This window comes from Lepisosteus oculatus, chromosome 14 (genome assembly GCF_040954835.1).
Source record: "Lepisosteus oculatus isolate fLepOcu1 chromosome 14, fLepOcu1.hap2, whole genome shotgun sequence".
NCBI classification, from domain to species: Eukaryota; Metazoa; Chordata; class Actinopteri; order Semionotiformes; family Lepisosteidae; genus Lepisosteus; species Lepisosteus oculatus.
The window spans coordinates 25,033,703-25,057,538 of record NC_090709.1 but is presented as its reverse complement, the minus strand read 5'-3'; the positions used below and the strand labels follow the sequence as shown (position 1 = coordinate 25,057,538).

The 23,836-nt window shown below is 40.8% G+C and overlaps 6 non-coding genes across 6 annotated transcripts; 3 read left to right on the top strand and 3 right to left on the bottom strand.

Moving 5' to 3' along the window:
* Positions 1 to 1,140: 1,140 nt before the first annotated feature.
* trnai-uau (transfer RNA isoleucine (anticodon UAU)) lies at positions 1,141 to 1,234 on the bottom strand. The gene is made up of 2 exons: positions 1,197 to 1,234; positions 1,141 to 1,176 (listed from the first exon to the last, which is right to left on the bottom strand). It is a non-coding gene; the product is annotated as a tRNA-Ile (tRNA).
* A 7,913-nt stretch (positions 1,235 to 9,147) lies between these two features.
* On the bottom strand, positions 9,148 to 9,220 carry trnak-uuu (transfer RNA lysine (anticodon UUU)). Its single transcript has one exon. It is a non-coding gene; the product is annotated as a tRNA-Lys (tRNA).
* A 1,236-nt stretch (positions 9,221 to 10,456) lies between these two features.
* trnaa-ugc (transfer RNA alanine (anticodon UGC)) lies at positions 10,457 to 10,528 on the bottom strand. The gene has a single exon. It is a non-coding gene; the product is annotated as a tRNA-Ala (tRNA).
* Positions 10,529 to 12,214: 1,686 nt separating this feature from the next.
* trnat-cgu (transfer RNA threonine (anticodon CGU)) lies at positions 12,215 to 12,286 on the top strand. Its single transcript has one exon. It is a non-coding gene; the product is annotated as a tRNA-Thr (tRNA).
* A 4,765-nt stretch (positions 12,287 to 17,051) lies between these two features.
* trnai-uau (transfer RNA isoleucine (anticodon UAU)) lies at positions 17,052 to 17,145 on the top strand. The gene is made up of 2 exons: positions 17,052 to 17,089; positions 17,110 to 17,145. It is a non-coding gene; the product is annotated as a tRNA-Ile (tRNA).
* A 3,520-nt stretch (positions 17,146 to 20,665) lies between these two features.
* trnal-caa (transfer RNA leucine (anticodon CAA)) lies at positions 20,666 to 20,778 on the top strand. The gene is made up of 2 exons: positions 20,666 to 20,703; positions 20,733 to 20,778. It is a non-coding gene; the product is annotated as a tRNA-Leu (tRNA).
* The last annotated feature ends 3,058 nt before the right edge of the window (positions 20,779 to 23,836 follow it).

Genomic DNA, 23,836 nt, shown 5'->3' with positions numbered 1-23,836 from the left:
TTTACATTCTCTTCCCTCCCCAGGATAACTGAAAACTAACTATAATAAAGACTGTATATGCATTACTTGTAATACAGCTACTAATAAAAATATACATGGAACATATACATAATTATTAAGAAATAACACTTTTATTAGTAAATATGTGTAATGATAACATTCATTGTGAATATTTGTGGTGTCTGGAAAGCAATTTTAGTTAAATATAATAATAATTTTCAAGCAAGTGGTGGATAAGCTCGTTACTTAATGAGTACATTATTTCCATTACATTCAAGACAGTTCTAATGTGATCGATTGTTCTGCTTAGTCCGCTACTGAGTAGCTTAAAACCTATGAAGAGGTGGTTTAAGCTAGACTCCTAATGCAGTAACATCTAACGGGCAGCAGCTGTTATTTTAGGTTTGTTGCAATTGAGAACAGGTTTAGTACAGAGCTGCTGACAAATTTCAGTGGAGTTTATTGTATAAGGGTTTATTGCAATTGACCCATTGTAGCTACCAATCAGCAGCAAGGAAAAACAAACTTCACTTGTGCCTTTTAAAAAAAGGGAAACAGAGTAGTAGTTTATGTAGTAATTTCAGGTACAATGTAAGAACTAAAGTTATCTACTCCCATAGTAATGCGTGGGGTCCTATAAATAGAAAAAAAACAATTTTAACCCGAAAACACAACAAACACAAAACATGAAGTCTTCCAGGAACCTAGGTAAATCCCTGTAGTAGTCTAACAACTACAAAAAAAAAAAAAACAAATGCAACAACTTCAAAAGAAAAAGAACATTAAAAACAAATCTGGGGAACAACAAAAACACAGAGTCTAATTCGAGAGCTTTTTCAAGTCTTCAGTGCTCCTCTCGTCTCAGTAGACCTCTCTCATATATTTGTGTACAGGTCAGCTGGAGGTACACAGCTGATGGTAATTTAAGTAGGGAGCTGCGTCAGAATGCATGGGCTTCAAAGGAAAAAGTCAAGGTTTATTCCATGCTGAAAAGAGAAGGAAACACAATGTTTCAGCTGTGGAGCCTTATTTGATTGTGACTCGAAGTAAACCTTTACTTCTTCGTTTGATGTTAATTTATCTCCATCAGATACCTAATAATATCTAAACTTGACAGTTGCTTTCAGTAGCTAAAGACGCTGCTCCAGGTGAGGCTTGAACTCACAACCTCGGCATAACTTCGCTGTGCACTGCTGTATAAGTACCGCGCGCTGACCGATTGCGCCACTGGAGCTGTGCAGGGGATGTTCCTCATACAGACTGACGCTGCAGAAACACAGGGTGAAAACGGTTTCGGTTGTGGATCCATCTATACATGGGGAACACTGAAATAGCAAGGAGAATACAAGAAAAGAAACTGAAAGAATTGTGCTAACAGCAAAGGGGGACGGAGGGAGGTGGTCGGACGAGTAAATCAGCCTGGTAGATTGTTTGTAGCGACATTTTTGAGTCAATCGGCACACTGATTTCTCTTCATGTGCCTTGAACTATGCAGTTTGTATTTTCGTTGTAGATAGGTTTCTTCAGAAGTCCAGTAAATTGACAATAATGGAGAACTAGCTGACGCACCCCGTCGTGAAGACCCTCTGTAAGGTGATTACACGTTTCATTTTCAAGTCGCCTCCTTTACACTCAATTGCTTCCTCGACACTGAGAGAACATGAGAAATGGCTTCAATTTCAATGTGAAGCGCAGTTCAGACTCGATGGCTTCACATCTCCAATCAATCAAATAAAATTGCAGTGAAGCGATCTAAATAAGACTCTGAAGTACTGGGAAAGATGATTATTTTGAGCGTGCCTCCCAGAGTCTGCTACGAGGCTGAAGTTGGCTTCTTATTCGCCAGCTTCTTATGCGTGTTTTTCGTTCCACCTTAAATGCTGCTGCTGTGATGTTATGTCGCCTTTCGCCTGTAGATGGCTCTCTTCGATCAGTACTAATCCGGCTGGAAAACTGTAGACATCTTCACTGAAAGGGAATATCCAAATAGCGACTGTCCAAACTATATTTTTGTATGGAATATATTTCAGAAAATCGCAAACCAATTTTAAAAACTCACCATAACACGGACTTACACTGGGAAAAAGTGATTGCACTTTCTGCTTATTTCTACGGCCTCCCCCCCGATTATGAAAATGTCTCACAGTTCTGACACTGATGTGTGAAAGACAATGTAACAGACTATCAAAATCCTGACGTACAAACAATTTTAATGCACCAGTTTTTTAAATATGACCCTCTGATCTTGGCATGTCAGAATACATCGGGAAAAAGTATGGCACGAATTGCAATGTCACGCATTGTTGAGAATATCACTGACCTTGCCGATATTTGCAGGGGATACGAATGTTTTGCACATGTTGAACTACAACATGTAAAAATTGAGCTCCTTAGTCAATATCACTGGGAACGTCCAATAATGACGTACATCAGTAGCCTCAAAGAAACTTAGACTCACACATGGAGTTTTATCTTTGTATGGAGATTGGGAGAATTAATTTATACTCTCGTTGCTCATTAGCTAAATTATTTTAAAAATATGACACAGATTTGTTTGAGAAACTTGTAATTGCCTTAAAGAGAGTCTTCTTGAAGATGTGCACCAGCTAGCTCTCCACTGTCAATTGACAGGACTTGAGAAGAAACTGTTCTCATACAACCAACATACAAATTACACATCTTAAGGAACATGAAGAGAAATCCGTGTACTAAATAACATAAAACTGTCGCTGCAAATTATCACCAAGCTATTTTATGTATCTGACCACCTCTTTCCTACTTTGCAGCGAGCACAATTCTTTCTGTTTCTTCATTGCTATTTTACTGTCTCTTTCCCCCATGCGGAGATGGATCCACAGCCGAAACTTTAGGTCGGTTCCTGTTACTCTGTCCGATTGAAAGAGCTGTATGAAAGGCACTCCCATCTCTGCAGGAAAGTTATTGCTGCTCTCAACACAATATACTGCAGCCAAATGTGATAGCGATACTGTCACTGCCTGTGGGCCACGTGTTCCTGCTGTCAGCCTATTATGTCATGTTTATCCACACCCAGAAACATTACTGCTGTAGCACAAGAGTTATAGGTGCAGTTGACAGAGCATGAATCTCTTAATCTCAGAACTGTGGGTTCAGTCCCCACATTGGGTCCCTCTGTGTCAGTTTGATCCCCCAAATCCTCCTAGCATGACCTGATGGTGTAACAGTGATACCCAGTACCCAGTGTAATTCAGCTTTCTTTCCACTTGATTCAGATTTTGATCTGAAATCATCGGCCGAACAAAAGTTTGTCTAAATCGAGGGAGATCTGCTCTCAATCAAGTATTAAACACTTCAGCATTTACTGTTTGAATACCGCACTTTGTCAAAACACTGCAGCTTCTTAAGCTAATAAGTAACGGTTTTTGAGCATGCATTGTATTGTTAATGCTTATATTAAAAAAGCATAAATTCACATAATGGAATTTTGACGGAACAAAGTAGTCCAGCCCCTTTACAACATTACATACCCACTGATTAAAGCTTAAAACTACAGTAGCAGGAGTAATAATAATGGCAAGAACATGTTTGGAGTTCGGCATTTCATTTATTCTGCGGAAACATCGTATCGGAATGAACTGCCCGAGATAAAAGAGTAATTGCAGCTTCAGATCATATTTTCCAGAGCATTGCATTGTTCTGTTCATGCTGACTACATGCTTTAAATTTGTAATTCACTGCAAGCGTTGCTTTTCCAGATTTTTCTGAAATTCCTCGCATTTGACTTGACTTGAACTTTATTGCCATATGTAACCGGTGCTGGTACAATGGAATTCTTACTTACAGAAAGTCTCTCGATTGTAAAACAAGTGTAAAAAAAACAAAACAAAGTGCAAACAGTGCATCAAGACAATGTACAAACAAACAATAGACAATGTGCAAGTAAACATGCAGACAGTTTGAATATAAACAATACAGACGTGTAAACAATGACTGGAGACGTACAATAAATAAATTAAAATGAGGTAGATGGTGATGGTGTAGGTGTGGTCCGAGGGGGATGGCTAAATGTGATCGCCAGTCTCACTGCTTGTGGATAAAAGCTATTGAAGAATCTAGTTGTAAGTGTCCGTATGCTCTTATATCTCTTACCTGAGGGCAGTGGGGTGAAGAGCTCATGCCCGGGGTGGTGACTGTCCTCTGTGATGGCCAGAATTCTACCACGGCAGCGGTCCTCATAGAGCTGTTTAATCTTGGTGAGACCGCAGCCGATGATCTTCTGGGCCATATTTACCATTCTCTGCAGTGCCTTTCTTTCTCGCGAAGAGGTGTTGCCATACCACACGGTGATCCCGTTGGTGAGGACGCTCTCGATAGTGCAGCGGTAGAAGTTCACCAACACATGTATTGGCATCCCCCATCGCTTGAGGCACCTCAAGAAATAAAGGAGCTGCTGAGCCTTCTTCATGATAGAGTCAGTGTTCACAGTCCAGGTTAGATCTTTAGAGATGTGAATTCCCAAAATCCTAAAGCTGGTGACTGTTTCCACTTCCGTTCCATCAATACTGAGTGGGCTGTGAGTGTGTGGCCTGTGTCTCCGAAAGTCCACTATTAGCTCTTTCGTTTTCTTTATGTTCAAGTCCAGGTTATTACTATGACACCACCGAAGCAGCTGTACAACTTCATCCCTGTAAGTGGACTCATCATCATCACTGATCAGTCCTATTATAGTGGTGTCATCGGCAAACTTATCGATGTGGTTGTTGCTGTGTCTTGCTGTGCAGTCGTGAGTAAATAGGGAGTACAACCTTGGACTCAGACAGCAGCCTTGTGGGGTTCCAGTGCTCAGGGTGAGTGCTGTTGATGTTTTATTGCCTATCCGCACCACCTGTGGTCTCTTGATAAGAAAGTCCAGCAGCCAGTTGCAGACAGAGTTGCACAGACCTAATCCCCTGAGCTTTGTCACCAGTTGACTGGGTATGATGGAATTGAATGCTGCACTGTAGTCCAAAAACAGCATTCTCACATACGAGTTCTTAGTGTCCAGGTGTTCCAAGGCTGTATGCAGAGCCAGGGAGACAGCATCATCCACTGATCTGTTGCTCTGGTAGGCGAACTGCAGGGGGTCCAGGGACTCTGTGATGGAGGAGTTGATGTGTGACAACACCAGCTTCTCCATGGCATTTTATCACCACAGATGTTAATGCTACTGGGCGGTAATTATTCAGGCATGCCACTTTTGTCTTTTTGGGGGTTGGAACAATAGTGTTTTTTTTAAAGCAGAGCCATCACTAAAATATTTCATTCCCGTCGTTGAATACATCGTGGAAACGGTATTTGCAACGGAATGCTGTCACACATGAAACCTTTTTGTTTTTTGGTTCTGAAGTTTGAAAATGAAAATAAAACGGGGGTCACCTCATAGGCTTGAAAGAAGTCCAAGCAGCATAAAAACCCGCAAATTCTCACAAATTGTGTTGCATTGTGCTGCACCTTTCTTCTGTTGCTTTTTTAAATCAGCCTTAAACATTTGAATGCATACCTTACTGCTGCTAATCACATTCACGTTTTTACGAAGCTTTTTTCTGTCTGTTATGTTTTTGCTAAGCAGTTTCTCCATTTTCCTCGTACTGTGATTGTGAGCGAGCACAACAACACTGAAACAGTGTAAAGACAATTAAAAAAGTCAGGGTAAAACGTCTGACTGTCGGGAGTGGGATTTGAACCCGTGCCTCTATTTGGAGAGCGAAACACAAAGCTTAAAAGACATGAAGCTGTGAATTTGCTGTTTTAAACCGCTTGGCTATCCTGAAAAATGTGTGCTGATTGTACCAGTCGCATCCGATTTTCCGTAACTTTAGAACGATTGATATGACTGGACAAACACAATTTGTGGCGTTTAGCATGACATGGAAAACGGTACCAGAGCATTCGGGTCCGGACTACCAGACTCAGAAACAGTTTTTACCCCCGCACTATCAAACTATTAAACTCCCAGCCTCTCTCACTCTCTCCTCACCTCTTACCTATGATCTGAACCTCACAGTGCCTTCTTTCTTACCAAAAACCCAAACACAAATTGAAAATCTATCTCTACCATACATGTCAAAAGCTCACTCCCGATCATTTTTATCCCTTTATTTCATTCTTTTGATGTATGTTTTTGCACATAACCTGTTACCTTTTTGTTGTTTTGCACACTGCCTGTTGTTGTTTTTTGCACATCGGCTGTTGTCTCTTTCTTTTGTTATACAATTGTATTGTTGTTGTGTTTTTTTCTTTGTACTACTTATGTCCGAGAGCTAGCTAAATACCATTTCGTTATTCCATATACCTGCGTATGAGTATAATGACAATAAACTTGAACTTTTAACTTGAATTTGAACTTGAACTTGACATAGTCTTGCAGGCAGTATATTATTTTATCGTTTACTCGTATAAAAAAACATGGTCTTCTCGTTCCTAAGTCAGATTTTTAGTGCTTTCGAACGTTACTTCCAACCTGGACTGACAGCTCACCAGATCTGTTTGTGATCAGACCATGGAGTCTGGGGCTGTACCAAGCGCACGTTCCTTCCCAATGCTGAGGCGATCATTCAGAAGATGGGTGTGAAGAGAGATAAGCTTTGTCGACTAAAAAACAAGGCAGGATATGCACGAATACTAATCACTGGCGACAGTTATGCTCTCTTACTATTGAGATCCCTACATTGCAAGTTTTTTTAAGACTTTGAAACTAAAGGAAAGCGGTGACAAATGAAACAGACACAGGTGGGGCTTGAACCCACGCTCTTCAGTTTACAAGTCCAACGCCTTACCACTTGGCCAACGCGCCTTTGAGTAAACATGGGAATAAGGTTGTTCAAATTATTTTTTTCTGAATCTGGTTTACATCGCCTGGATGCAGCAACAACAATAAAAGGTATACTTGTCCTTAAACTCGGACGTGATGTTCTGCAGACATGTGCACAATGTCCTGTTTTCTTGCAGTGTAGACATTTTGCTGTTCACGCTCCGCATTCATCTGCTTTGTGCGTTGTTAGTCCACACCTGTAACATGTAATGTCAGCCGTCCCCTGTTCTTCTATTTCTCTAGCATGACTGTGTCCTGCTGCTCGGCTTTTGTTTGTAAAGTTTGAGCGAGCGCCCCGTTCAGTGTCACTTTGTCACTGTGGTCAGAAAGCATTCTTGATTCTGCTTGAGCTGCTTCATGAATTCTAGCGACTGTAAGAGCTCTTTTTAAAGTCAGCCCTTCCTCCTGCAGCAATTTATAGTCTCTTATGTGCACATTTTTTCCACAAGTTGATCTCTTAACATGTCAGTTTCCAATACTCCAAAGTCACAAGATTTAGCCAATTCTCTTAGTGCAGTCACAAAAGCATCAACAGATTCGTCCTGAGACTAAGTTCTCTGCCTAAATTTATGCCGTTCCAAAACCACATTTCTCCGCGGTGTAAAGTAAGCGTCTAAGGCAGCTACAGTCTGTTCATATGTACCTTTTTCTCCAGGGAGATTGGCGAAAATCCGCTGCACGGGAGCCCCGATACAGTGCAGTAATGTAGCACGTCTCACGGCATCCTGAGCTTCTGTAGATCCACCGGCTATTTAAAAAAAATCTGTACGACTCCATCCATATCTTGTATTCCGTATACAAATCCGGAGCTACGAGGTTCAGTAGAAGCGGTGAAAAAAGCCGGGCATAAGCAAAGCTTCTCGGCGCGGCTGCCATATCTTCCAATGGGCAAGCTAAACGAACAGTCAGAAAATTCAAAAGTTCGTTTCTACCAGCAAGAGAACTAAAATCTGCAGTGTTCTGCTCGCTTTGAGTCCGTCAAGCACTCATCTCTCGTCGCCATAAATGTTGTGTATCTTAATAAAGAGACGTTTTTATATTATTTTAACTATTTTGTTAACTACACAGATCACGCCCTTACACCATATATTCCTGCCTTCTACTCTCTCGTTCTGTTGTCTCGCGATGTCTACTCACTATACTACATTTAGCATGACTTCTTGTTGCAGTTGAGCTCAAAAGCTGGAGATGATCTCCATATTCTACCGCACTAACTAGTCTGCTCTCAACTTTTAAAGACGGTCATAAACGCTCAAGAAGTAATTAATGTCAGTTGGAAGTCTGTTTCTGTTGTCTCAGCTCTTGATAAAGACAAGCCGTGCGTGGGAGACTCCCTCCCTGAAGACGTTTGCCGTCACCCTGCGAGGGAGAAGAGCCATCAATCACCAAAGCAACCACTGAGACAGTTAACATTAAACACGTGAAATGCGAGATGTTGTGATTTTTTCCCCCGCTTAAGGCTTCTATCGTTTCTACTCTAACGAGAAAGACCTCTTTATTAGAAGTGAGATTTTAACAAACGTCTCCAGGGGTAACTGCGACCTGAACGCAACGCCATCTTGCCTGTGGTACTTATAATGAAGTATATATTTTATTTCTTTCTACTCGTTGACAAGAAAAAAAGTCATCATGTAATTAGGGATATTTCTTTTTTTCATGGGGAAAACTAGCCCGAGCAAATGTAAAGTTTAGAGCAGCGCTCAATAAAAATGATCAGAACCCGAAAGCGCTTCTTATGCGGATCAGTATATTCCGATACCACTGGTTCTGCAGAAGAAATAAGAAAAGCCGAACTCAAAGCAGAAACGTGTTGCCATTACGGGTACTCTGTCTGCAGCTGCTTTAAGATCTACTCACACCGCGATGCCATTAAGGCTACCTAGTTAAAAAAAAACATCGTCACCTTTTTGAACGTGATTATTAGACACCCGTTAAATCTCAACCGAGGTTTCTTGAGAGATCGTTCAGCGAGCGAGTAATAAAAAACTACTTCGCTTCCAACCTCTGCTGTCACTGTAAACTCGGACGTGATGTTCTGCAGATGTGCAGTGTGCCTTTCCTCTTGTCGTATTCAAGAGTACTCGCTGTGTGAGCTCCTCACTGCGTGTCCTGTACTCTACTGTGATTTAATTTAGATAATGACGTGGAGTAGAGTGACAAGATCTACTTGAACATTTTCGGTTTGTGAAATGAGACACTAAATACACTACTGTAAATACAAGTAATGGACATTTAAAATAACCACAGTACAGCTAGAAGAGTGAAAGATAAAAGACTATTTAGAATGACATTCACGATAGACTTATGAATAGCACATCCGCCCGAACAGGGACTTGAACCCTGGGCCCTCAGATTAAAAGTCTGATGCTCTACCGACTGAACTATCCGGGCTCTGAAAGAAAGTCAACACTGTCGGGATCCTCGCAAGTCACGTGTAGCATTCCCAGTAGAATGAGTGAGAAATACAGCATGACATGGGTAGTTAAGGGGCTCCCACAGTCCATCTTTCCTCACATTACTGATTTTTTTCAATAGCATTTGGACCTTTTTTCACATTCAGATTTTTTTCACATTTAATAAAATCTTTTAATCAACAACATTAAAAAGAAAACAAATGGAACATTTTTTGGAACAATAATTAAAAAAAAAATTTCAATGCCTTGGTTGTATACGTGTGCACACCCTTTATAAAGGGAGTTGCAACAGTGCTGAAATTTAAAGAGCATTTCTGTAGAGAAAACAGCCTTGATGTTAAGCTTAGGGAGCCTGTCTTTTAGAAATTCTATTTCTTAACACCTTGCACAGCCTCCCGCCAGACTAACAAATATTTTTTTGGAGAAATTGACTCACACACCGGAAGACACTAACGTTTATTTACGTTAGAGCATGTGAATAACAGTTTAACCGAAAAAGGTTGTAATTGTGATTTTGTTAAAATTCAATAAATCGTCTATCAACAGTTAGAATTCATTTAGAAATTGTTTTATTTCATAAACTATAAGACAATTAAGAGAGTTTATAGGTCATATCCGTCGCTTATGTTCTTTTAACTCTAGCGTTCAGGATCCAAACCCAGGTGCGGACGATTGTGTTTCTTGAATCTCTTGTAATCATCAAAAGTCGATGTGTAGTCCTTCAGTACTTTCTCGAGTTGTGCCATGGATATTTTATACGATCAATACTTGTCATGCTCTTTTGCATTTTCCTTAACAAACGGAAAAAGTTCAAGGTGTGTTTACGGCTGTGCTTCACATCTACACGAGAGCAGTACAGGACACGGAGTGAGGAGTTCGTGAAGCTTTCAGCTTAGTGCTAAGTTCAGAAGGAGGATTCGCTCGCTGAATGATCAATCAAGAAATCCCGGGTGAGATTCAACAGGTGTTTTCTGCAACAGCCACGACAAGTGTGAAGCAATCTCTGGATTTCCTGACTTTGAACTAAATTATTAGTTCAAATAATTTAGGATTTAACAGAACTAAAAGAGGTACATTTAAAATAGCAGCGCAACTCTGCAGCACGTCGATTGTGCCTGCATTTAATTTTGTAAACCTGGCTCTCTCTGAACACGAGCAAAGAGTTCTCACTCAACAGAAGATTGCGATGTGAGTACTCTAATATAAAAGCACCTGGAGATACCAGGGATTGAACCCGAGACCTCATACATGCAAAGCATGCGCTCTACCACTGAGCTACATCCCCGATGGCAAAGCTTATGGAACAGACTTAGAGATGTGCAAATGCTCACTGATCACACCACTCACGAAGAATGCCTGCAGTTTCCCACTTTCGCGTTTCTTCTACTACAGAGTAAATTCATAGGAATGAAGAAATAAGGAAGGAAAAATAATCGCATCGAAGCTTCAAGAGACTGGGCACAAATTAATCTGTTATTTTTGTATCCAGTTACATGGGCGACGGTGGTTGATTCCCAGACGGGGGAGTGCTTTTTTTCTACCTCCTTACTCGACTGTCTTTCAATTCTATTTTATTTGAAAGCTTTTTGCATCTTTTAAGTGCTCTTGATTAAACTATCCATAGAAAAACAGCAGTACTGATGATTTAACGCAAAAGGGTGAAACAATGCCCCAACCACAGGAATGGTAACAGGAAGGATCGTGTTCTTATTTAATATGTCCTTTTGAGATGTCTTGTCAATGCTCACAGGCGGTAGAGCTGAATAATTTACTTTTTGTAGTGTTTTTAAAAAAAGATGGAACACGTTCTTTCTATACCAGGAGAAAAGGAGCAGACTTTACCTTTAAGTGGCAAAAATGACACCTTATCAAAGCTAATATTAATTAAAATGATATCACAACAAAGGATTTGAGCCTTGAGCTTTCATTGGACGTCTGTGTCTCCATAACTTTGTAGGTGAGAGAGAGGATTGTGATAATTTGTAGGTGCTTCTCGGAAGTGCGTTGGTGGTACAGGCGCCTTCCAAATAATTGAGTCAGGGTTGAATCCCAGCCAGTGCAAACCCAAATCTTTTCAAGATAATCTGTGGTCCGCTAACACATCTTTTGAAACACTACAACAGGTAACACCCCGTGTGAAACATCGTGAGCATCTGTTAAACCTCTCTACCTACCCGTTCCTCACAGAGACATGACGAGGGTCTAAAGGGACATTTTGAGCCGTAGAAACATTTTATCATTCTGTACTTTCCTGTGCGGTCAGGCCAGTTCCACTTTAACTGCGCCCGACAATGGAGTTCGTTTTGAAAACAACGAGAGTAAAGGGACACTGCACGTCTGCAGAACATCACGTCCGAGTTTAAGGACAGCAAGAGATTGGAAGCTAGGGAGTTTCGGGTCTGTGTTTTTATTATAGGTTCAAGAAAATCTGAATACCTTTTCAAGAAGTATTTCAGAATCCCAGTCAAATCCAGTACGAATGCCGCATAGATCTGCATTGTACAATTAGTATACTGTTTGTCCATTGAATCAAACATGCCTTATGAAGCATTTCTAAAACAGGAGAGATCGTTAGGGAATGCGTCTTCCTGTAAAAATAAAATGACTTCAAGGGCACTATAAGTAGAGGTGCTCTACAGGAAAAACTATAGCCAGAGATGCCAAAGAGGTCGAGATTTCACCACATGAGAGAAAGCATCTCAGAAAATGAAGTTGCGGTCGTTTCCACGCGTTATAAAACCACTAGGTCAAACAACAAGAGCTGAAGAGCCGCTGTTGAGAGTAACACGGCCGAGTGCTCTAAGGAGCTGGCTTAAACCTCCAGTCTCTTCAGGAGCATCTGTTGGAGTTGCACTGCTACAGCGCATCTCCTTGTTAAGTATCCCTTTTATTGTTGTTGCTGCCTCCAGGCGATGTAAACCAGGTTCAGAAAAAAATAATTTGAACAACATTATTCTCCTGTTTATTTGAAGGCGAGGTGGCCAAGTGGTAAGGCGTCAGTCTCGTAAACCGAAGATCGTGGGTTCAATCCCCACCCGTACCTGTTTTGTTTGTCTCTGCTTACCTTTTGTTTCAAAGTCTTCAAAAAAAATGTAGGAGTCTCAATAGTAAGAGAGCATAACTGTCGCCAGTGATTAGTATTCATGCTTATCCTGCCTTGTATTTTAGTCGACAAAGCTTGTCTCTCTTCACACCCATCTTCCAAATGATCGCCTCAGCATTGGGAAAGAACGTGCGCTTGGTACAGTCCCCCACTCCATGGTCTGATCACAAACAGATCGGGTGAGCTGTCAGTGCAGGTCGGAAGTAACGTTCGAAAGCACTCAAAATCTGACTTAGGAACGAGAAGACCATGTTTTTTTATACGAGTAAACGATAAAATAATATACTGCCTGCAAGACTATGTCAAGTTCAAGTTCAAATTCAAGTTAAAAGTTCAAGTTTATTGTCATTATACTCATACGCAGGTATATGGAATAACGAAATGGTATTTAGCTAGCTCTCGGACATAAGTAGTACAAAGAAAAAAACACAACAACAATACAATTGTATAACAAAAGAAAGAGACAACAGCCGATGTGCAAAAAACAACAACAGGCAGTGTGCAAAACAACAAAAAGGTAACAGGTTATGTGCAAAAACATGCATCAAAAGAATGAAATAAAGGGATAGAAATGATGGGGAGTGAGCTTTTGACATGTATGGTAGAGGTAGATTTTCAATGTGTGTTTGGGTTTTTGGTAAGAAAGAAGGCACTGTGAGGTTCAGATCATAGGTGAGAGGTGAGGAGAGAGTGAGAGAGGCTGGGAGTTTAATAGTTTGATAGTGCGGGGGTAAAAACTGTTTCTGAGTCTGGTAGTCCGGACCCGAATGCTCCGGTACCATTTTCCATATCGAACTTGAACTTGAACTTTATTGCCATATGTAACCGGTACTGGTACAATGGAATTCTTACTTACAGAAAGTCTCTTGATTATAAAACAAGTGTAAAAAACAAAACAAAGTGCAAACAGTGCATCAAGACAATGTACAAACAAACAATAGACAATGTGCAAGTAAACATGCAGACAGTTTAAATGTAAACAATACAGACGTGTAAACAATGACTGGAGACGTACAATTAATAAATTACAATGAGGTAGATGGTGATGGTGTAGGTGTGGTCCGAGGGGGATGGCTAAATGTGTTCGCCAGTCTCACTGCTTGTGGATAGAAGCTATTGAAGAATCTAGTGGTAATTGTCCGTATGCTTTTATATCTCTTGCCTGAGGGCAGTGGGGTGAAGAGCTCATGCCCTGGGTGGTGACTGTCCTCTGTGATGGCCAGAATTCTACCATGGCAGCAGTCCTCATAGAGCTGTTTAATCTCGGTGTTTAATCTTCTGGGCCATATTGACCATTCTCTGCAGTGCCTTTCTTTCTCGCGAAGAGGTGTTGCCATACCACACGGTGATCCCGATAGTGCAGCGGTAGAAGTTCACCAACACATGTATTGGCATCCCCCATCGCTTGAGGCACCTCAAGAAATAAAGGCGCTGCTGAGCCTTCTTCATGATAGAGTCAGTGTTCACAGTCCAGGTTAGATCTTTAGAGATGTGAATTCCCAAAAACCTAAAGCTGGTGACTGTTTCCACTTCCGTTCCATCAATACTGAGTGGGCTGTGAGTGTGTGGCCTGTGTCTCCGAAAGTCCTATCATGCTAAACGCCACAAATTGTGTTCGTCCAGTCGTATCAATCGTCCTAAAGTTACGGAAAATCGCATGCAACTAGTGCAAACAGCACACATTTTCTCAGGATAGGCGAGCGGTTAAAAACAGCAAATTCAGATTCGTGTCTTTTAAGCTTTGTGTTTCGCTCTCCAAATAGAGGCACGGGTTCAAATCCCACTCCCGACAGTCAGGCGTTTTACCCTGTCTTTTTTACCTGCCTTTACACTGTTTCAGTCTTGTTGTGCTCGCTGACAATCACAGTACGAGGGAAACGGAGAAACTATTTAGCAAAAACATAACGGACAGAAAAAAGCTTTGTAAACACGTGAATGTGGTTAGCAGCAGTAAGGTATGCATTCAAATGTTTTAGGCTGATTTATAAAAGCAGCAGAAGAAAGGTGCAGCCTTTGTGAGAATTCGCGGGTTTTTATGCTGCTTGGACTTCTTTCAAGCCTATGAGGTGACCCCCGTTTTATTTTCATTTTCAAACTTCAGAACCGAATAACAAAAAGGTTTCATGTGTGACAGCATTCGGTTGCAAATACCGTTTCCACGATGTATTCAGCGACGGGAATGAAATATTTTAGTGCTGGCTCAAATGCGAGGAATTTCAGAAAAACCCGGAAAAGCAACGCTTGCAGTAAATGACAAATTTAAAGCGTGTAGTCAGCATGAACAGAACAACGCAATGCTCTGTAAAAATGATCTGAAGCAGCAATTACTCTTTTATCTCGGGCAGTTCATTCCGATACGATGTTTCCGCAGAATAAATGAAATGCCGAACTCCAAACATGTTGTTGCCATTATTGTTACTCCTGCTGCTGTAGTTTAAGCTTTAATCAGTGGGTATGTAATGTTGTAAAGGGGCTGGACTACTTTGTTCCGTCAAAATTCCATTATGTGAATTTATGCTTTTTTAATATAAGCATTAACAATACAATGCGTGCTCAAAAACCGTTACTTATTAGCTTAAGAAGCGGCAGTGTTTTGACAAAGTGTGGTATTCGAACAGTAAATGCTGAAGTGTTTAATACTTGCTTGTGAGCAGATCTCCCTCGATTTAGACAAACTCTTGTTCGGCCGATGTGGAAAGAAAGCTGAATTTCGCTGGGTACTGGGTATCACTGTTACGCCATCAGGTCATGTTAGAAGGATTGGGGGATCAAATTGACACAGAGGGACCCGATGTGGGGGCTGAACCCACAGTTCTGAGATTAAGAGATTCTTGCTCTATGGACTGCGCCTATATAACTCTTATGCTCCAGCAGTAATGTTTCTGGGTGTGGATGAACATGACATAATAGACTGACAGTAGGAACACGTGGCCCACAGGCAGTGACAGTATCGCTATATTTGGCTGCAGTATATTGTGTTGAGAGCAGCAATAACTTTCCTGCAGAGATGGGAGTGCCTTTAATACAGCTCTTTCAATCAGACAGAGTAACAGGAATTGACCTAAAGTTTCGGCTGTGGATCCATCTCCACATGGGGGAAAGAGACAGTAAAATAGCGATGAAGAAACAAAAAGATTTGTGCTCGCTGCAAAGTAGGAAAGAGGTGGTCAGACACATAAAACAGCTTGGTGATAATTTGCAGCGACAGTTTTATGTTATTTAGTACACGGATTTGTTCCTTAAGATGTGTAATTTGTATGTTGGTTGTATGAGAACAGTTTCTTCTAAAGTCCTGTCAATTGACAGTGGAGAGCTAGCTGGTGCACATCTTCAAAGAAGACTCTCTTTAAGGCGATTACAAGTTTCTCAAACAAATCTGTGTCATATTTTTAAAATAGTTTAGCTAATGAGCAACGAGAGTATAAATGAATTCTCCCACCCTCCATTCGAAGATAAAACTCCATGTGCGAGTCTAAGTTTCCTTGAAGCTACTGATGTTCGTCATTATTGGACATTCCCGGTGATATTGACTAAGAAGCTCAATTTTTACGTGTTGTAGTTCAACGTGTAAAACATTCGTATCCCCTGCAAATATCGGCAAGGTCAGTGATATTCTCAACAATTTGTGCCATTGCAATTCGTGCAATTCGTGCCATACTTTTTCGAAATGTATTCTGACATGCCAGGATCAGAGGGTCATATTTAAAAAACTGGTGCATTAAAATTTCTTGTACTTCAGGATTTTGATAGTCTGTTACATTGTCTTTCACACATCGGTGTCAGAACTGTGAGACATTTTCATAATCGGGGGGAAGGCCGTAGCAATAAGCAGAAAGTACAGTCACCTTTTCCCAGTGTAAGTCCGTGTTGTGGTGAGTTTTTAAAATTGGTTTGCGATTTTCTGAAATCTATTCCATACAAAAATATAATTTGGACAGTCGCTATTTATTTGGATATTCCTTTTCAGTGAAGATGTCTACAGTATTCCAGCCGGATTAGTACTGATTGAAGAGAGCCATCTACAGGCGAAAGGCGACATAACAGCACAGCAGCACCATTTAAGGTGGAACGAAAAACACGCATAAGAAGCTGGCGAATAAGAAGCCAACTTAAGCCTCGTAGCAGACCCTTGGAGGCACGCTCAAAATAATCATCTTTCCCAGTACTTCAGAGTCATATTTAGATCGCTTTACTGCAATTTTATTTGATTGATTGGAGATGTGAAGCCATCGAGCCTGTACTGCACTTTCACATTGAAATTGAAGCCATTTCTCATGCTTTCTCTCAGTTTCGGGGCTGCAATTGAGTGTAAAGGAGGCGACTTGAAATTGAAACGTGTAATCACCTTACAGAGGGTCTTCACGATGGGGTGCGTCAGCTAGTTCTCCATTATTGTCAGTTTACCGGACTTCTGAAGAAACCTATCTACAGCGAAGATACAAACTGCACAGTTTAAGGCACATGAAGAGAAATCTGTTTGCTGATTGACTCAAAAACTGTCGATACAAATAATCTGCCAGGCTGATTTACTTGTCTGACCACCTCCCTCAGTTCCCCTTTGCTGTTAGCACAATTCTTTCAGTTTCTTTTCTTGTATTTTCCTTGCTATTTTAGTGTTCCCCATGTATAGATGGATCCACAACCGAAACCGTTTTCACCCTGTGTTTCTGCAGCGTCAGTCTGTATGAAGAACACAAGACGCACAGCTCCAGTGGCGCAATCGGTCAGTGCGTGGTACTTATACAGCAGTGCACAGCAGAGTCATGCCGAGGTTGTGAGTTCAAGCCTCACCTGGAGCAGTGTCTTTAGCTACTGAGAGCAACTGTCGAGTTTAGATACTCTTAGGTATTTGATGGAGATAAATTAACATCAAACGAACAAGTAAAGATTTATTTCGAGTCACAATCAAAGCTCCACAGCTGAAACGTTGTGTTTACTTCTATTTTCAGCATGGAATAAACCTATACTTTTCCATTTGCAGCCCACGCATGCTGTGATGCAGCTCCCTACTTAAATTACAGCTGTGTACCTCCAGTTGACCTGTACACAAATATATGAGAGAGGTCTACTGAGACAAGAGGAGCACTGAAGACTTGATAAAGTTCTGCATTAGATTCTGTGTTTATGTTGTTCCCCAGATTTGTTTTTAATGTTCTTTCTCTTTTGAAGTTGTTGCGTTTGGTTTTTTTTCTGATTGGTAGCTACAACGGGTCAGTTGCAACAAACTGGCTGCTGAAATTTGTCAGCAGCTCTGTAGCAAACCTGTTCTCAATTGCAACAAACCTAAAATAACAGCTGCTCCCCATTAGATGTTACTAAAGTAGGAGACTAAGCAGACGAAGTGGAACAATACATTGGAACTGTCCTGAATGTAGTGGAAATAATATCGTCATTAAGTAATGAACAATTGCTTTCCAGACACTACAATTATTCACAAGGAATTTTATCAATACATATTTTATTAATAAAAGTGTAATATCTTAATATTGAAGTTTAAAGTTATCTATATTAGTAGCTGTATTACAGGTAATGCATGCACAGACTTTATTATACTATAATGAATTTTCAGGTATCCCGGGGAGAGAACTGAAATGAAGGAAATACATATTTAAAAGGGGTGTAAGTCTTAAATGTGTTCTGTCACATAGGGGTGTTAATTGAATAGATTTGTTGTAATATTATTTGACTCTACACTTCTGTTTCTCAGGAGACAGCATTAATATTGGGGATTTGCGGATACAGATAATAAGTTGTACTATACAGGCAAATGTATGGTTACCTTAATGAAAAAAACTCTTATCATTAACCTTTTCAACATTATTATTTAAGACAGTCTTTCAGAACAGTATTCTCGTATTAGTGGCTATAGTCTAATGATAACGGTGGTGAAACAGGTGAAATGTGCGGAAAGAATTGGAGATGGAACAGGAGACTCATCCAGTCGATAGAAAGCTTGGGTAGGACTGCACAAACACCGTGCCAGTGCTTAGTAGCATCATTTAAAAATAATACGTGGTTTAACAATATCAACTGCTCTTCTGTGAGCTCAGCTCCACTACTAGTAATACATTGCCCAAATTTTCAAATTAGATACATGTGTTTTCTACATGTATGTAATTGGTACTTTTTTTGTTTTAACTGATTTAAAATATAATCTTTATAAAACAGACAAAGGGTTTATGTGTCGCGCTGAAATTCACACACAAGTAAGGAAAGATATCGCGCTTAGGAAGAAATCCAGAGTGGAGACGCCTGCGATTGAAAACAACCACATACAGCCTCTATGTGCTCTACCACTGAACTAAACTTCTGACAACTACTGTATCTTTATCTGCAGCACTTTCTTTTAGGAAGAGTGAGGAGTCTACAAGCCTAGAAAATAAGACAACTAAGTGAAAGATACATTTTCTCTTTTTTTGATTAAAGAACATAAAAAACACCTTTCTTCCAGCCAGATTCAAACCAGAGAGCAAAGAGTTCCCAGCTGTTTCCACTATATTCCTCCGCTCGTACAACTGAGTTATCGAAAACACAGGAAGCCCACCTTTTGTCTTACATAAAGCACAATGTAGTGCAGTGGTCCTATTTATTTAAATCCCAGTTCGAAATCAAATCTCATTCCCATAGTCCTGTTTAGTTTGAATTTAAGCAGTTGTAGCAGCAATACTTGGTAATAAGACAGAATTAAGCATTGCTGTGCTTTCCTAAATGAGGCCCCATCTCACTCTCCATCTCTGTGGTGCAGCCACAGAGAAAGTATTCATGCAGGCTGATTTAAGATATTTTCTTTTGATAAGGGACAGCTCCCAAACGGGGATGCACTTAGCTTAGCCTGGCTATCATGATCAATGGTCATCCATTGGTGCCTATCTGTCTAGGGAGTGCCAGTTGGACATCTGGACTGCATTCCTAAGTGTCAGGAGTAAGTGACTCATATCTCACCTTGATCAACCAATCAGGGATTGGCAGGGCGTGGTAACACCACGTGGGTCTTCAATGCCCGCCAAAATCTCAACCAATCAGCACACATCTGTGTCTTGGTTAAAAAGGGAGCGCAACCTCAGATCGGGGCTCTCCTTGGCCATTTTCGCGCATCCTCAGAGACAATCACATGATAACTGCTGTTGTCTGCACTGGGACTTGGACTTTGTTCTAAGCGCGAGGCCGAGGATCCCGTACGTACTCAGAATTCTACCAACGTGAATGCTCCGCTTGATCAACGGCAGCCTACAGTTGGACCCTCGTCGACAACCTGAATAGCTTATTCAGTAGCAGCGCTGGTCCGGGAACGAACCAGCTTCTTCCCGGGCAAAAGAGTGACTTGTGCGGACTTGCGGTCACACTCTGTGCATAGATACTTTCTACTAGCCAGCCGGACTGCTGGTAGATCCCCTCGGAGCAACGACTGCCCTGCACATCGCAGTTAGATTCCTCCGCCCGTCCAACTCCGAGCTGCACCTCTACTGGTTGGCCGGTAGCCAGAGGATGCCGGGACAACGCCCATTGTACTGTTGTTGTTTGGAGAAATCAATGAACTCGTGATTTTATATGTTTTAAAAGGCGGTCATGCGCACAGAAAAAAGACAGTGCTGATTATTTTTCTGGAGACGGAGCACTGATGACCTATCCGAGCCAATTGATAAAGCCCACCCAGTGGATACTCTAGCAGAACGTGGAAGAACGTTCACCATTGTAACCAAGGCAACCACAGGCACAACATCAAGAAGCACAATCAATTCCCCATTTAAATCTTTCGTGTAAGGTATGCCATGTGAAAGCATGAAGTAAATCCCCTGATCTCTTTTGAACATGGACAAGGTATTTCTGATGGAGCACAATGAGCAAAGATTTAATAAGCTACTCCTGCCGATGATTCAGCTTAAAGAAGTAAAAGCTTCACAAACAAAAGCAGCTCGCTACCACAGCCAATATTAAATGTACTTGGTGGCACATTACCATTTGCACTGGCTCAAAAGTGGTCTCGGCAGACGTTGTTCCCTACGTAAAGCTGAAAGCGCCAAAGAGCATTTCCATTGAGAAAAAAAAATCTTTCTTGATGTTAAACATAGAGAGCCTGCCTTTTAGAAGTTCTCCCTCTAAACACCTTGTGCAGCCTCCCGACAGACTAACAAAAAGCCTTTTCACCAACTCAATTTATAATACGCCCCTCAAAACTCCCAACCGAATAACAATCCATCCGTATATTTGATTTCCAAGATCCATTCAAGGCAACTTGGGTCTTCGCAAGCAAATAATTTCAGGGAAGAAACTCAGTTTAGTCAACTACTGGTGCATTCAGCACACCACATGCTTTTGATTGTCAGGGTGGCCGAGTGGTCTAAGGCGCCAGACTCAAGGACATGTGTCTTTCCAGCTGGCTTGGGTGTTCTGGTCTCCAAATGGAGGCGTGGGTCCAAATCCCACTCCTAACAGCTTCCGTTTTTACCTCTCTTGAATTGTTCCAGTGCTAGCTGACAGTGAATGACTGAAATATAAAAGCAGCAGAAGAAAGCAAGCAACTCAGTGCAATTTGTGAGTATTCTGCACTGTTAAAATGCACAGGTTTTCATACTTTTTGGAATTCGTAGCTCAAGAAGTGACTCCTGTTTCATTTTCTATTCACCAACTCGATTTGCATTCCGCCCCTCACACCTCACAGAATAACAGAATAACAGAATAACAAACAGCTTCATGTGCCACAGCATTCCCCTGTAGATTCGGTTTGCACTATGAATTAGGCGACCCCGAATGAAATATTTTAGTGTTGGCTCAAATGCGAGGAATTTCATGAACCCTCAAAAAGGAACGCTTGCAGAAAATGCCAGCAATTCAAGCGTGTAGGCAGCATGAACAGACCAATTCTGCAATTTCTTTTATCGCGGGCGGTGCTTTCCGAGTCGATGGCTCTGCATTAGAAATGAGAAGTGCTGAACTCTAAACACGTTCTTGCCATTACTGCTACTCCTGCTGCTACTCCTTCGTCCTCGAAAAAAGAAAAGACAGGCATGTTTTGAGTCTCAAAATGATCTTCTGGATCCACAAGAAACATGTATATTTGATTGATTCCGCAGTATTTTGGATGTACTGTACTTATAACTTCCATCGAAGAGAGATGTCATCAGCTGCATGAAATTGAAACTTTCGACTTTTTGTCTGGTATTGAAAATATGTTTTAAAAAAACATAAACAATTTTCTAACGAACAACTCATGAATTATTGCCAGGATCTATATTTAGCGTTCGGTAGTGATAACACTGCAGATATTGATTGAGTAGAAATCTATGATGTATTAACAGCTTTATCTGAAGCGAGAAGTCCTAGAACGCCATCTATGAAGTTTTAGGATTCATACCAAGAAATGCCTTTTGTTTCCCACCCCAACTGCTGCTTTGGCATTACACATTATGTGAACATTACCAGTTTTGGTAGCTTCTGGGCACGATTTTCCTAAATTGAAACTTATTACAAAATTTTTGTAAATCAGGACTAATTTTAATATCAAATGAAATTACTACAGAAGAAAAGGCTTAACTGAAATATGAATAAGACTATGCAAGCCTAAAAAGTAGAACAATTCAATTTCTATAACTTATTTTTAATTTTTTTAAAAATTGGCTCACACACTGGAAGACACTAACGTTTCTCTTTGTTAGAGTATGTGAATAAAAGTTTAACCCCAAATGTTTGTAGTTGTGATTCTGTTAAAATTCAATAAATCGTCTATCAACAGTAAGAAATTATAAAGAAAGAAAAAAAATGTTTAATTACATAAACTATAAGACAATGAAGAGAGTTTACTTCGCTTTTGTTCTTTTGACTTATGCGTTCAGGATCTGAACCCATCTGCGGACGGTTGTGTTTCTTGAATCTCTTGTAATCATCAAAAGTCGTTGTTTTGTGCTTCAGTTTTTTCTCGAGTTGTACCATGGATATTTTATATGATCAATACTTTACATGCTCTTTTGCATTTTTCTTCACATACAGAAAAAGTTCAAGTTGTTCATATCACTGTGCTGCACATTTACGCTGGACCACCTGTAACAGTAGAGGACACACAGTGAGGAATTCGTGCAGCTTTCAGCTCAGTGCGGAGTCCAGAGGGAGGGCTCGCTCGCTGAATGATCTCTCAGGAAATCCCGGGTGAGATTCAAAAGGTAAACCTGGCTCTCTATGAACACGAGCAAAGAGTTCTCACTCAACAGAAGATTGCGATGTGAGTACAGTAATATAAAACACCTGAAGATGCCAGGGATTGAACCCCCGACCTGTGGAGCAGTAAGTGACTTGTAACGCTGACATAAGAAATACTTACATAAAGTGCTTTTACTGACCATATTACAAATCACAGGAAGTAAGGTCTTAAAACATTGGGCAGTAGTGGGATTTAAACCCACGCCCCTGAGAGAGTGGAGCCTAAAATCCAGCATATTAGACAATTCAGCCACACTACCTCTGGCCCCTTCTCCTTTCCTCTCGTTGCTGAGTATAGGTGCCTTCATGCAATTGAGCCAGGTTTGAATCCCAGCCAATACATCTCCAAATCTTTTCAAATGAATCTGTGATCTTGTAGCACATCCTCTGAAACAAGCAATCGAAATTGGAAACGTCTTCTTCAACACTGAAAAGCTCAATTAGGACGAAGCAGTTGTACACAGGACAGCAGTACCGTATATGTTCTTGATTGATTCAGACTCGTTCTCAGTGGTTCTTGCTCACCAAATAACTTAAAAGCTGAGGAAGAACGCTACGAAAAATACTAATCAAAATACAAAATAATAATCATTATTAACCAGAAACAGCAGAAAAACTGGTCACATTTGTGATTATGTCGCTTCTCTGCTTCAGCAAGGTCAATAAAGGACTCTCTGAAAGTAGTAAAACACTAAAGAACTGCAAAACTGAATTCAAAATTATATTAGGAATTCTGAGTGATGCCTGCTGACATGCAATCCAATACGGATGTTGTCTTTAAATAAGAATTCTCGATGTTTCCCTGCCTTTTCCCTGGAGTGAAACTATTGTATTGAAGGAATTCTTATCACAGGTTTACAAGGTGCCGTTGATATTTGGATAAATCTATGAACTCGTGATTTTTATATACTTTAAATATCAGCCATATGCACAGAATAAAATGACAGTACTAATGATTTTTTCCTGAGACGAAGCACAGCTTATCTTTCCAAGACAGCTGATAAAGGGAAGCCAGTGGATACTCCAGCAGAACATGGAAAAACGTTCAGCTTTGTAACCAACAAATTCCCCATTTAGATCTGACATGTGAGGTATGCTTTGTGAGTGCTTGAAGTGAAACCCACAATCTCTTTGGAACATAGACAAGTTATTTCTGATGGAGCGCTATGCAGAAAGACTTAATCAGCTCTACCCCTGAGGATGGCTCGACTTGAAAATGCAGAACATTAACGTTTCACAGATAAAAGGAGCACAACCGACATTAAAATTGAGGGCGCACTGTGATTTGCACTGACTCAA